The sequence below is a fragment of the Mirounga leonina genome, unplaced genomic scaffold, assembly GCF_011800145.1.
Source record: "Mirounga leonina isolate KUSES-001 unplaced genomic scaffold, KU_Mleo_1.0 Mir_200, whole genome shotgun sequence".
In the NCBI taxonomy this organism is placed as follows: domain Eukaryota; kingdom Metazoa; phylum Chordata; class Mammalia; order Carnivora; family Phocidae; genus Mirounga; species Mirounga leonina.
This window is the reverse complement of record NW_023270503.1, coordinates 6,965,957-6,981,446: the sequence shown is the minus strand read 5'-3', so window position 1 is coordinate 6,981,446 and position 15,490 is coordinate 6,965,957.

The window sequence follows — 15,490 nt, the reverse complement described above, 5'->3', positions numbered from 1 at the left end:
CAGATCATTTACCCTAGTAGCTTTTAAAAATTAATTCTAGGGCGCCTGGGTGGCTCAGTTGGTTAAGCGACTGCCTTCGGGTCAGGTCATGATCCTGGAGTCCCGGGGTCAAGTCCCGCATCGGGCTCCCTGCTCGGCAGGGAGCCTGCTTCTCCCTCTGACCCTCCCCCCTCTCATGTGCTCTCTCTCTCTCATTCTCTGTCTCAAATAAATAAATAAAATCTTTAAAAAAATAAAAAATAAAAATTAATTCTACCGCAAGCTGTTCATTCTTTTGCTCTGAGTTCTTTCCACAATATTATTTATTTCTGTTATTTTAATCCATTTTTAAGATTAAATTTTATTTTATTATTAAAGAGTAATTCTTACACAAATAAAATTCAAAAGGTACAGAAAGCAAATCAGTCTCCTACCTCTGTCCCCACTCCTCCTCCTTGAGGCCAGTTTACTGTATATCTTCCAAGAGATAATCTATGTATATGAAAGCATATGTATGTATATTTGCATATATATCCCTCATTGCTTTTAAAAACCGCAAGTGGTATCCAAACTTAATGTTCTGCATCTTGCTGCTTTCACTGAATATGTATCTTGGAGATTGTTTCATATCAGTACATATAGCACTGACTCATTCTTTTTCATAACTACTGTGATACGACAATTTTAAAATATGTTTGCAAAGTCTTTGATATTCCTTCCTTCAAGAGGTGGAGCTCGATTCCTAAGTGTGGGCTGGACTTTGTGACTCACATCTAATAAACTAAATATGGCAGAACCAATGTGTGTCCTCTGAGACTAGGTCATAAAGGACAATGCAGCGTCCCCCTGGTTCTCTATCTCTTGAATCACTTGCTCTGGGGTAAAGGGAGCTGCCATGACACCCAAGCAGCCACATGGAGAGAGGACCGGGTCCTGAGGAACTAAGGCTTCCTGCCCACAGCCAGATGAGTGAGCCATTTTGGAAAGGGATCCTGAGGTCTTACTCAAGCTTTCAGAATGACTGTAGCCCTGCCACTCTGGAAAACAGTATGGAGGTTCCTCAAAAAGTTGAAAATAGAGTTACCATACGATCCAGCAATTGCACTACTGGGTATTTACCCCAAAGATAGAAATGTAGGGATCCGAAGGGGTACGTGCACCCCGATGTTTATAGCAGCAATGTCCACAATAGCCAAACTGTGGAAAGAGCCAAGATGTCCATTGACAGATGAATGGATAAAGAAGATGTTGTATATATATACAATGGAATATTATGCAGTCATCAAAAGGAATGAGACCTTGCCATTTGCAACGATGTGGATGGAACTGGAGGGTCTTATGCTGAGCGAAATAAGTCAATCAGAGAAAGACATGTATCACATGATCTCACTGATATGAGGAATTCTTAATCTCAGGAAACTGAGGGTTGCTGGAGTGGTTGGGGGTGGGAGGGATGGGGTGGCTGGGTGATAGACATTGGGGAGGGTATGTGCTATGGTGAGTGCTGTGAATTGTGTAAGACTGTTGAATCACAGACCTGTACCTCTGAAACAAATAATACATTATATGTTTAAAAAAAAAGAAGAAGATAGCAGGAAGGGAAAAATGAAGGTGGGGGGATCGGAGGGGAGACGAACCATGAGAGACTACGGACTCTGAGAAACAAACTGAGGGTTCTAGAGGGGAGGGCGGATGGGTTAGCCTGGTGATGGGTATTAAAGAGGGCACGTTCTGCATGGAAAAAAAAAAAAAGAATGACTGCAGCCCCAGCTGGCAGCTTGTAACCTAATCAGAGACCCTGAACCAGAACCACCTAACTAAACTGCTCCCAAATGTCTGACCCACCAAAACTGTGAGATAACAATTATACGTTTTTTTTTAAAGATTTTATTTATTTATTTGACAGATAGAGACACAGCGAGAGAGGGAACACAAGCAGGGCGAGTGGGAGAGGGAGAAGCAGGCTCCCCGCAGAGCAGGGAGCCCGATGCGGGGCTCGATCCCAGGACCGTGGGATCATGACCTGAGCCGAAGGCAGTCGCTTAACCAACTGAGCCACCCAGGCGCCCAATTATACATATTTTTTAAAGAATTTTATTTATTTATTTGAGAGAGAGAGCTAGGGGAGGGGCAGAGGGAGAGGGAATCTCAAGCTGACTCTGCGCTGAGCACAGAGCCAGACGCAGGACCCGATCACACGACCCTGAGATCATGACCTGAGCTGAAATCAAGAGTTGGACGCTCAACCGACTGTGCCACCCAGGCCCCCCCAGGACTTTTCATATTGAAATGGGATGATAGGGGCGCCTGGGTGGCTTAGTCGCTTAAGCAACTGCCTTCGGCTCGGGTCGTGATCTCAGGGTCCTGGGATCGAGCCCCGCATCGGGCTCCCTGCTCCGCGGGGAGCCTGCTTCTCCCTCTCCCACTCCCCCTGCTTGTGTTCCTGCTCTCGCTATCTCTCTCTCTGTCAAATAAATAAATAAAATCTTTAAAAAAAAAAAAAGAAATGGGATGATAAAGGAGATAGGACACATTTGTTTTAAACGTGTATAATTATGGGGCACCTAGGTGGCTCAGTCAGTTGAGCATCTGACTCTTGATTTCAGCTCAGGTCATGATCTCAGGGTGGTGGGATCGAGCCCCACATCGGGCTACACACTGGGTGTGGAGACTGTTTGGGATTCCCTCTTCCCGCCCCCACCACCTGCTAGCACGCACTCTCTTTCCCTCTCAAAAAAAAAAAAAAATTATATATATATATGAAAAGTCCCTTGGCAGCCATAAAGTATGTCATGAATATAAAGGATAGTGCTTTCTTGTGCCATCATCCCCCTGCTTTTCCAATGATGAATCAGTATATACATCTGAATTTGCTCAAACCACAGTGCTCTGCCTGCAGTAAGTGTGGCATGTAGGCCTTTGAATAATGTCTGTGCTGGCCCATCTAGTGTGTTTTTATGTGATGATTTCCCTGGGAGAAGCTGATATTTTCATCTGTGCTTCCACCAGCAATTCCCTGGGCTAATGTATTTTAAGTTTTATTTTTTTAAAGATTTTATTTATTTATTTGAGAGGGAGAGAGAGAGAGCACAAGCAGGGGGAGCAGCAGAGGGAGAAGGAGAAGCAGACTCTGCTGAGCAGGAAGCCTGACACAGGGCTTGATTCCAGGACCTTGGGATCATGACCTGAGTTGAAGGCAGACACTTAACCAACTGAGCCACCCAGGCACCCCTAAATTTTAAGTTTTTTCTATGTTTTCACTTTGTTCAGAAAGTGAAGTCAGCTAAGAAACAAATCTGGTTCTCTGGACTTTTCTCTCTCTGTTCCTGACCTGGGCAGGCCTCCCAGCAGTGTAGATAGGACTGTCAACTGTACTCCGACGATGAAGATGAAAAAAAAAAGAATCTAGTCTTTTCCCTGGAGAGGAAAGCAGCTAATAGCATTCAGATATTTTGAGATGAAACTGTTACCATGGGAATGTTTCCCTATCTCTCCCTTAATAATGATGGGTAGAAACAATGATCAGTACAGCTCCCAGAATTCTAGAAATAAAGGCAACAAGGGAAGGAAAATGAAACTGGAAGGACACATCCCAAAGAAAGGATCCATTAGTTCTGTCCAAACTCTGCCCTGGCTGCATCCTAGGAGACCGGGGCCAGGTGGGATGGGGTGATTCCCTTGGGCAGCAGTTTTTCTCCAAGGTTCAGAGTTCCCATATAGGCTGGAGGTGGGTGATCCTGAGATGAGGGGTGGAGACAATTCTTCAGTATTGCTGGTAAGGGAGCTAAGTTGCTCTTTCCTTCTGTGCATGGGGCAGGGAGGCAGAATAGAAAAACTCGAGACCTAACAAATTCTGATGCTTCTTAACATTTGTCCATTTCTGTCCTGGCAAGAGGTCAGGGTGCTTGGGGAGCCCTCCCTCCTCAGGGCCCCAGACCTGAAGGCTGGCACAGACCTTTCCCTCGTGCAGCCTATAATTTCCTATGCTGTATTGCCACCTACAAGAGCTCAGAAATCATTTCCTAACCAAGAAGGGACAGGGTGCTACCTTGTCGCTCACCCTAAACTACCTACTGCTTGAAGCACTAGGGGTGCCCAGCTTACTGCCAGCTGGACTCCTGTTTCTCCAGTACCTTGAGAAGTCAAAGGACAAATGGCTCACTGATGAGCAAAATAGGTTATCTTTTGTGATAGGCATTTTACCCTGGTCTGCTATAACCCCATGCAGGCTCTCAGAAAGATTTGTTGCCTTTTTTGTTTCTACTTTTTGAGAAGGGGCATCCCTAAATAGAGCCATCCTGCCTACAGAATAAATGGGATCCAACCTGCTAGCTGGGAATTTAAGCACCCATTTCAATTAGTGGGTAAAGATATGCACATTGGGTGCTCCCTTAATGTAAGCACCTCTTAAAATATCACCCAAAGAGGAAATAAGTGGATACCACCCCACCAAGCACTCCTGCTCATGTGAGCTGACGTAAGGTGAGACAGGATGACAGTGGACTGCCTATTCACCTAAACCCTTGTCTGTCAATTCTCCCAGACCGAGGTTTGCTTGGAGTGTCAGAATCTAGGGATTTCCTTTTGTTTTTGAGATCTTTAGTTAAAAAAGCAATGTAAGGGGGGCCTGGGTGCCTCAGTTGGTTAAGCGACTGCCTTCGGCTCAGGTCATGATCCTGGAGTCCCGGGATCGAGTCCCGCATCGGGCTCCCTGCTCGGCAGGGAGTCTGCTTCTCCCTCTGACCCTCCCCCCTCTCATGTGCTCTCTCTCTCATTCTCTCTCTCAAATAAATAAATAAAATCTTTAAAAAAAAAAAAAAAAGCAATGTAAGCAGCACTTGAACTCTTCCTTGGAGGTAGCAGGTAGAGGTTAATCCTTATAGGAATGCAGCTTAAAGACCAGAAACTTATTGGGTGGGGTGAACAACAGAGGACAGTGTCTTCCTTCTCTAAGCAAGCACCCAGTAAAGGAACACACAGCTGTCCCTGTCTCTCACAACTTCCAGAACCATATATTTTCGGTTCAAAATTCGTGATTCACAAAGAGAAAATCAGTTTAAAATTTTGATCTAGCATAAATATAAACTCAGCGGTGTACAGCAGGGAGCTCTAAAGATGGGTGGCCCCATGGACACAGAGAAACCAGCCAGCAGACAGCCAAAGGCAAACTTCCTTGGCCAACTTCCCAGGGATATCCACAGAGCTGGCTACATAAGAAAGGCTCTCTCTGGCCGATGACATGCTTCTCTTAATTCATTCTTTAAAAATATATATATTTATTTTTTAAATAAGCTCTACACCCAACGTGGGGCTTGAAGCCACAACCCGAGATCAAGAGTCACAGGCTCTACAAACTGAGCCAGCCAGGCGCCCCCTTCTTTCTTACTAACTACTGGGCAGGCAGAGCTTCTTCACTGGGCTTTGAAGGACATTTCTGGCAAGTAGTAACTCACTCCCCAAATGTGAATCCTAAAATGTGGCAGAAGCCTGATTGCAACATAAGATGCACCTGGCTTATAATCTGGTACAAGTTTCAGCTGCCACTTATTCCTAACAAATTAACATAGCTTTCATGCTGCTTGAGATAAACACCTATTCTGTTCCAAGTGCATTATTACAGAGCATATTTTTCAAATTCAGCTGCTACTTTGACATTTTTTACAGAAGTGTGTATCTACATTTTTACAGACCATGCTAAAGAAAAACCCCTTCAAAGAGGTGATTGCTGATCTCCAGCCCCGGAAATATGAGATACACAGGCACTTGAATTCCTCCAGCCCAAGTGAAACTAAGTACTCCTTATGAAAAAAAAATAATAATAAATACATACATACTTACATACTTTTTATGTATAAGTTGTTCAAGGTCAAGTGGAACAAAACTTCCTCCATAAAAATTTGGGGAGCTCCTCAACTTGAGGAAATTCCCCCTTTGTTTGAATTCCCACTGCACTTGATTTTACCTCCTATAGTTACTATTTTTCTACGTGCAATAGACATTTATTTACACATTACCTCTTTAAAGATAAAAATCTTCCAATATAGCACCTCCCGCCTCTTTCATCTTTATTTCTCACACAATCGGCCCTGCACTTTATTTATTTATTTTTGTTTCAAGTTTTCGTTTAAATTCTAGTTACTTAACATATAGTGTAATATCAGTTTCAGGAGTAGAATTCAGTGACTCATCACTTACATAGAACAGCCTGTGCTCATCACAAATGCCCTTCTTAATCCCCATCAATGCCCATCCCCTGCCCACCTCCCTCCCTCAACTCCTCAGTTTATTCTCTATAGTTCAGAGTCTCTTATGGTTTGCCTCTCTCTTTTTTTTCCTCCCTGCCCCTATGTTTACCTGTTTCGTTTCTTAAATTCCACATGAGTGAAATTATATGGTATTTGTCTTTCTCTGACTTAATTTTGCTTCGCAAAATACTCTCTAGCTTCATCCATGTCATTGCAAATGGCAAGATTTCTTTTTTTTTAAGACTTTATTTTTAAGTAATCTCTACACCAATGTGGGTCTCAAACTTAGAGCCCTGAGATCAAGAGTCCTATGTTCTACTGACTGACCCAGTCAGGTGCCCCCACATCTTTATCCATTCATCAGTTGATGGACATTTGAGCTCTCTCCATAATTTGGCTATTGTTGATAATGCTGCTATAAACAGCAGGGCGCATGTTCCCCTTCAAATCACTACATTTGTATTTTTGGGTAAATACCCAGTAGCGCAATTGCTGGGTCGTACGGTAGCTCTATTTTTAACATCTTGAGGAACCTCCATACGGTTTTCCAGAGTGGCTGCCCCAGCTTGCATTCCCACCAACAGTGCAAGAGGGTTCCCCTTTCTCCACATCCTCACCAACGTCTGTTGTCTCCTGCCGTAGGAGATTGCTGAGCTCAGGCTAAGGAGCCTCGTTGATTAGGTGACTTGAAGAAAAGCCGAAACCCCAATTCTGAGGCCTGGGGCCACTGGATCCAAAGTATCTGAGTCCCTGCCACCCTGTAGTTGATTCTGCCGGGGCCCCTCCACACAGCTCAGTTGTCAGAGCCCATCTCAGCAGGAAATGTTTAGGTTTCCCTTTAGTTTTTATTTCCTCACTCAGTCCAATGTTTCACTGACTTCCACAGAGTTTTAAGGCAAATTGCCTGGCTTGTTTATTTGCCTGTTCATTTGTTCATTCAAAACATATTTATTGAGCACTATGTGCCAACTATCGTTCTAGGCCCTGAGTACACAGTGATGATTTAAGACACCCTGACACTGGTCTTGGCAATGATTTTTAGAATCTGACTCTAAAACTAAAGGCAACATCAAACTAAATGGGACTACATCAAACTAAAAGCTTCTGCACTGCAAAAGAAGCCATCAATGAAATGGAAAGGCAGCCCACAGGAGAAAATACTTGCAAATAATGTATCTGATAAGGGGTTAATATCCAAAACATATAAAGAACTCATATAACCCAATGGCAAAAAACAAAACAAAACAAAACCCATCCAGTTAAAAAATGGGCAGAAGATCTGAATAGATATTTTTCCAACAAAGACACCCAGTTGGCCAACAGGCACAGGAAAAGATGCTCAACATCACTCATCATCAGAGAAATGCACATCAAAACCACAATGAGGTATCACCTCATACCTGTTAGAGTGGCTATTATCAACAAGACAAGAAACAACAAGTATTGGTGAGGATGAGGAAAAAGGGAATCCTTATGCGTTGTTGGTGGGAATTTAAACTGGTGCAGCCACAGGGGCACCTGGCTGGTTCAGTCGGTAGAGTGTGTGACTCCCAATCTCAGGGTGGTGAGTTCAAGCCCCACACTGCGTGTAGAGATCACTTAAAAATAAAATAAAAATCTTAAAAAAACTGGTGCAGCCACTATGGAAAATAGTATGGAGGTTCCTCAAAGAATTAAAAATGGAACTACTGTATGATTCAGCAATTCTACTTCTGGGTATTTATCTGAAGAAAATGAAAACACTAACTCAAAAAGATACACTCACCCCCATGTTCGCTGCAGCATTATTTATAATAGCCAAGATATGGAAGCAACCTAAGTGTCCAAAAGATAAACTGATAAAGAAGATGTACACACACACACACACACACACAGAGAGAACAGAATACTATGCAGCCATAAAAAAAGAATGAAATTGGGGGTGCCTGGGTGGCTCAGTTGGTTAAGCATCCGACTCTTGATCTCACCTCAGGTCGTGAGGTTGTGAGTTCAAGCCCTGTTTTGGGCTACATGCTGGGTGTGGAGCCTACTTAAAAAAAAAAATTATTACAGTACAATCCCAATTAATAAAAGTAGAAGAAATGATAGAAGTCGAAAATCTGGCAAGTATAACTATTCTGGGCAAGATCAGTATTAGCCACTATCACAATGAGATACCACTTCACACTCACCAGAATGTTTACAATAAAAAACAGGTAAGCGTTGGCAAAGATGCGTCGAAACTAGAACCCTCATATATTGCTGCTGAGGATGTAAAATGGTGCAGCCACTTTGGAAGACTACTTGGCAGTTCCTCAAAATATTAACACAGAGTTACAGAAGGCCCAGCAATTCCACACCCAGGTATATACCCAAGGGAATGTGAAAACATATCTGCTCATAAAAACTGTGCACAAATGTTCATAGGAGCATGACTCATACTAGTCAAAAAGTAAAGGGCACCTGGCTGGCTCAGCTGGAGCACACAATTCTTGATTTCGGGATCATGAGTTCAAGACCATTGGATGCAGAGTTTACTTAAAAATAAAAAAATAAAAATTGTTTTAAAAAAAGTAAAAGCAATCTAAGTGTTTCAACTGAGAACATAAACAAAATGTGGTATGTCCATACAATGGAATATTATTCAGCCAAAAAAGGGAAATGAAATGGTGATATATGTCGCAGTGTAGACGGACCTTGAAAACGTTATTGTACATGAAAGAGCCAGTCACAAAAGACCACATATTGTATGACTCCTCTTATTTGAAATGCCCAGAACAGGCAAACCCTATTATTATTTTTGTAACTTGTAAAATGTTTCAAACTATTTTGAAATAAAAAGTTAAAAATATATATAGTCAAGGAGCTCAATGAGATCACCTAGAGACAGAGTATAGGTAGGATAAGAAAACTCGGGACAGAACCTTGGAGAACACTAACACTTGAGAGGTTCGGCAGAGGTCCAACAGCCAGCGAGAGACTGAAAAAGAGAAAGTAGCCAGCAAGATAGGAAAGTCAGCTATTTGTGCCACCTGCCAAGGCAATAGGGGGCTATTGGGCCCAATACTCAAGACAACTTAGTCAAGGCATTTCTCAGATACACACAGGGAAAAAAAATTGGCTGTCACCCAGGCCTCCCCAGCTCTCCCAGATGCAATGGTTGAGCTCTGCTCAAGCATAGGAGGAGCAGAGCCTTGCCACCCAGCGCTGCTTGCTGTGGGGACTATTCTCTTGGGGAAAGAGGAAGGTGAAAAAACCAGGGGCAGATCTCAGTGAATGTACACAATGATCCCAAACTTCATTTTATAGGGAGGGGAAGACAGAACCAGAAAAGTCAAGTAATGCACAATGAACATGGCAAAGTTGAGATTCAAACTCAGGCCTTACCTCTTAAGTCCATGCTTTTATGTTCTTGCACCTGCAACCCAGTGAATTCCCAATACCATGAAGAGATCACTTAGTTTCTAGAGCTGCTCGTCAGTGTCTCTGCAAGGACAGCAGTGACTGAGTATAGCTGCTTCTCAGGAAAGGTTTGCATAAATCAAGAAAATTAAGTTAGACACAGGAGATGGACAGGTATTCCCCTGGGTACTCTAAGAGTAGGCAGGTGCTCGGCAAGTGGGGCAAAGATCTGAGACTCAGTGCACGGCCAGCAAGGCAAAGCCCGGCAGAACGGAGACGATCAGCTACTTCAGGTTCAGTTCTTCAGTGGCAGAGGAAAGGGCAATCTGCAGACACCTGCCTAATACATCCCTCCCCTGCTTAAACCCTTTAATGGAGCCTCTACAGAGGGTAGAAGAGATGTTCTCTGGACCAAACACAGGTGAGGGCTGGGGAGCCATGCTGCGAAGACGGGGGTGAAGTGGACAGATGTATCCTAAACAGCAAGACTCAGATCCTGGACACTGGCAGCCTGGCCAGAGACCTAAAGGATAAGGAGCTGTGAGGGCAGGGTTTTAGAAGGAGCATCTGCAAAGCATCCAACAGAGCGAGTGAGGTGCACTGTTAGAACGGAAAATCTCTTTGGGGTGTAGTCAGATGGGAGAGTGCAAATTTGGGGGCAAACAAGGTCTGGGTCAGGTCTGCAGGGCCTTGTCAACCACTTTGCGATTTGAATGTTATCATGAATAGAAAAGAAAGACCTAAGTTTGCTAACCTTTTTAACAGACCCATAATTTAATTACTCTATAATTTTAACCACTGTTAACTTAGTTTTCCAAGCACACTGTAACCTCTTTGAAGGCAAAAACTGTGTGTTGAACTACTTTGCCCCCATGTCCAGTGAGCAGTTCTGACTTCAGCATGCATTGGAATCCCGGGGTGGGGGATGGGGGGCAGTATTTGTGAGCACCCATTTTGCTGGACCCCAACTTCCAAGTTTCTGAGTCAGCTGGTCTGGGGTGGGGCCTGAAAACTATTCCTTACAAGTTCCCAAGCACTGTGACCATACTTCCGAGAATCTGTGGGGGGGGCGGGGGGGGCGGGGGGCGGGGATAAGAGATCTGAGAGGGAAGCGGTAAAAAGAGTAACTGGATGTGTTACACTCAGCCGCTTCAGGTCTAGACGGTACCCAGAAGTGGCTGGGGTGCATGCAGGAGGCTGGACTCATAGAAATCCCACAGAGGCAAATCAGAGCAGCAGACGTCTAAGTCAGTGACAAAATGTTATTCTTAGGAGCTTCCCCTCTGGTAAAGCCTCTGTCCCAAGGTACTTTTCTACTTATAAATAAAAAGAGAAAGCATTTTTTTTTAAATTAACAATTTAAGAACAATTAAACAAAAATCATAAACAGGGTTTTTAAAAGAGTAGTTATAGCCCTACTTCCCTCAGTAATCTATCCCTGAAATAAAACCTGCACTCCTCTAGGGCGCCTGGGTGGCTCAGTTGGTTAGGCGACTGCCTTCGGCTCAGGTCATGATCCTGGAGTCCCAGGATCGAGTCCCGCATCCGGCTCCCTGCTTGGCAGGGAGTCTGCTTCTCCCTCTGACCCTCCCCCCTCTCATGCTCTATCTCATTCTCTCTCAAATAAATAAATAAAATCTTAAAACAAAAACAAAACAAAAACCCTGCACTCCTCTAAATAGATACCATCAATTACCTGGTGACAGCTACCAGAAGTGAAGGCAATATGCCTCAGAGGAACTGAAAGTCTTCCAGAAAATTTGCTTTACCCACTTTAACCCTTCTTAGTAATTGAAATGTCAAAACGCTATTGGTTTTTTCTTTCTTCTTAGGCTGGGCTTTTAAAACGGAACATACTACAAATTTACCAGAAGTAAAAAATCAAGTCAAGTTGTCAAGAGCTGGCTCCTACAGCAGAAGGAGCACTAAGCTGGGGAGTCAGGACCTGGGTTCCAGTCCTAGCTCAGGCACAGACTAATAGTGCAGCTCTGAATAAGTCACCTCTACTCTTTGTGCTGTTTATTCTATAAAAGTATAGTGTTGGACAGATGATATCTTGGTCTATTTTAGCTCTGATATTTTGACTTTAATATCTAAATAAATAAGTATTATCACACTGTCATGCACACAAGGGGGCCGATCACCCAGAAAACTAGAGGTCAAACTAAACACTCTTGTGGGATTCTTTTTTTTTCTCCTAAAGATTTTATTTGAGAGAGAGAGTGAACATACAAGTGGGGTTGCGGGGGGGGGGCGGACAGAGGGAGAGGGAGAAGCAGACTCCCTGCTGAGCAATGAGCCCAACACAGGTGATCCCAGAACGCTGGGATCATGACCGGAGCTGAAGGCAGACACTTAACCGACTGAGCCACCCAGGCGTCCCTCTTGTAGGATTCTTTTACTTTCCAGGTGTACAATTACACAATTGCACAAATGGAAAACAAACATGGATAAAGTACCAAAAGAATAGCTCCAGGGGATTGCTCAAAGGAAGTGAAACTGATACTCTCTTTACCTGCTTAGGCCACACTGCCCTCCAAGGTGAGCCTCAGCCCCAACGGAGCACTATGTTCTGGTGAATAATACCATCAGCAAAAGTGAAACAAATGAAACACCTCCTACAGATCCAATCTTATTTTCCCTACAAATAAAACAGGACTATAATACTTTAAGTTCTTTCTAGTATTATACCTTTTCAAATTTCAAAACAATCAGGTAATTTTTTTTTAACTACTAGTAAAAGCTGCTATGCATTTATTACTATACTTTCATCAGTTATACCAGGTGTTGGTCAGATCTGGCCCACGGCCCTGTTTTTATACAGCCCTTGGACTAAGATAGGTTCTATGTTTTTAAGTGGTTAAAATATTTTTAAAAATATATTTTGTAACAAATGAAAATGACATGAAATTCAAATTTCCATGCCTATAAACAAAGTTTTATTACAATGTAGTCATGGTGGGGCGCCTGGGTGGCTCAGTCGTTAAGTGTCCACCTTCGGCTCAGGTCATGATCCCAGGGTCCGGGGATTGAGTCCCGCATCGGGCTCCCTGCTCAGCAGGAAGCCTGCTCCTCCCTCTCCCACTCTCCCTGCTTGTGTTCCCTCTCTCACTGTCTCTCTGTCAAATAAATAAATAAAATCTTTAAAAACACAAAATAGAATGCAGTCATGGTGGGGCGCCTGGGTGGCTCAGTCGGTTAAGTGTCTGACTCTTGGTTTCAGCTCAGGTCATGATCTCAGGGTCATGAGATCAAGCCCTGCATCTGGCTCCTCGCTCATCTCGGGGATTCTGCTTGAGATTCTCCCCTCTCCCTCTGCCCCTCCCCTGCTCGCTCTCTAAATTTTTTTTCTTTTTTTAAAAGGATGCAGTCATGCGGGGCACGTGGGTGGCTCAGTTGGTTAAGCATCTGCCTTCGGCTCGGGTCATGATCCCAGAGTCCTGGGATTGAGCCCCACGTCGGGCTCCATGCTCAGCAGGGAGTCTACTTCTCTGTCTCTCTCTGCCCCTAGCCCTACTCATGCTCCCTCTCAAATAAATGAATAAAATCTTTTAAAAATAAATAATAAAGGGATGCAGTCATGCCCATTTGTTTTGTCTGTGGCTGCTCTCCTGTTATAACAGAGTGGAGAGCAGCAAAAATTTCAAACACTTACTATCTGGTCCTTTACAGAAAAATTTGTGACCCGTAAGTTATTCTACCCCATGTACACCCACATCATTCTAATAAAAACTTCCAAGGGTTGTCTGATTATAAAAGATTTAAATATAAACCACGAACAGGAAAATCCTAAAAGAGGAAAAAGTGATCATGTGGAATTTGATTTTTCCAATGTATATGTATAAAGATAATACTGGCAATGCCTCCTTGTGGGTCTATATCCGACATACAGCTTTCAAACCCAGAACGAATGGCAAGCCCTCAATTTCATTGTCTGACTTCTGCAACAGTCTATGCTAAAGGAGAAGATAAAATCTACAGAGCAAAACACTACCACTGGAAGATACATCCAGAAACTGGAAAGGTACTAGGAAGTTAGGAAGTGTTTCCTAATGATGTCAAAATCTTGCTTTCTGGTAAAGCTGTCCATACTTTCTGAGCCAAAAATTTGGGGGAAAAAGGTTTTGAATAGTTTGCATGTGCCATGGGTGTTTTTGAATTTGGGATGCACTAAAGAGATGTCAAATTCGTCACTCTGATCCTCACAGGTCAGAGACGGAAGTGGAAACAGAGCTGAGGTTCAAACAGGTTAACAAACATTCACTCTCACAGATGGACTTTTGATAAACAGAGTTAAAAAGACAAGAATTACTTGCAAGTGTAGAGGTTTTAACAAGTGGGGCTGTGAAATCTGGAGACTGGGGTTTTTGGAACAGCCAGGCTACCTGCGTGGAGCACTCTCATGCCATAAACATTAAATAAATTTAGCATCTTGATGTCCTACTTTCCAAAAAGTACCTAGTCCCAAATCAGCTTCCTAAAAACACATGGACTATTAAAATTTAAAGGATGATGCCAAATAAATGTGTTAATGACAACTTTGTCACATACTCATTTTTAAGATTTGTACATATATTTTATTTTTTTTAAAGATTTTATTTACTTATTTGACAGAGAGAGACAGCGAGAGAGGGAACACAAGTAGGGGGAGTGGGAGAGGAGAAGCAGGCTTCCCACTGAGCAGGGAGCCCAATGCAGGGCTTGATCCCAGGACCCTGGGATCATGACCTGAGCAGAAGGCAGCTGCTTAACCGACTGAGCCACCCAGGTGCCCCAGTTTGTATATATATTTTAAAGACACCTTTATGTTGATTTCTACTAGTACAACTCAGACAAAAGGGGCACCAAAGCTAACACCAGTTGAATTCTCAGGGCCTATTTAGGAAAGATTTATACTCTACGCAGAGTTTGAGCACTTACCTCTGTTCTCCCTTTGCTATTCATTATTCAGTTACCTTCCCTCAAGTCAGAAAAATTCTCATTTCATTCAGGACTGGCTCATCAGTATGTCTCCTCCTTGGTGCTTTCCCCTGATGTACAGATATGCATAGATACCCACAGCCCTCCTACCTCTTCTTTCACAGGTCATTTCAGAATGGTTATGTGCCCCCCAAACTCCTAACACCCACTGCCCACTCTACTATAGCATTTATAAGCTCCAGCAATGTGGGACATTACTCATTTTTTGGTCAAATGTAAAAGAGAAAGACATGAATGGCAAGAAGCAACAGACCCCTGATGTGCTAAGTTAAGTTTACTACATTATGCGATAGGACCACAAACCTTCAAAGTGATGTTTCTTCACATGACTGCCTCACTATTCATTAAAATATTGTAGCAAGCCGGGGCACCTGGGTGGCTCAGTCGGTTAAGCATCCGACTCTTGATTTTGGCTCAGGCCGTGAGTTTGAGCCCTGCTTTCGGCTCCACACGCAGCGGGGAGTCTGCTTGAGATTCTCTCTCTCTGTCTCTCTGCCCCCCCAATAAATAAATAAATCTTTAAAAAAATATATATTGTAGCAAGCAGCCTCAGAACCGTCAATTTAAGAGAGAATGCAATTGGTGCAAAGTGAAAGATTTTCTTTCCAATCCTCAAGTCCCTACTTTCCTCATATCCCCTTAGTGCTCTTATAGCTTGCATCTTCTGAGAGTAAACTGTAAAAGCCAGAAGCCTATTACTTTATTTATTCACATATTTCCCCACATTAACTGGTCCCTAAAGTGAATGCGAAATGAAGAAAATATCTGCGTGACTCGGTAGGTTACAGAGGAGAAACCAGGAAGCATTCCCCCTGCAAACGTGCCCCACCTGCACTCACTGACGGTCCAGGAAGGCTGCTAGGCTTAGCAGGGGGCACGGGGTCAAGAGCAGGTGAGACAGGGCA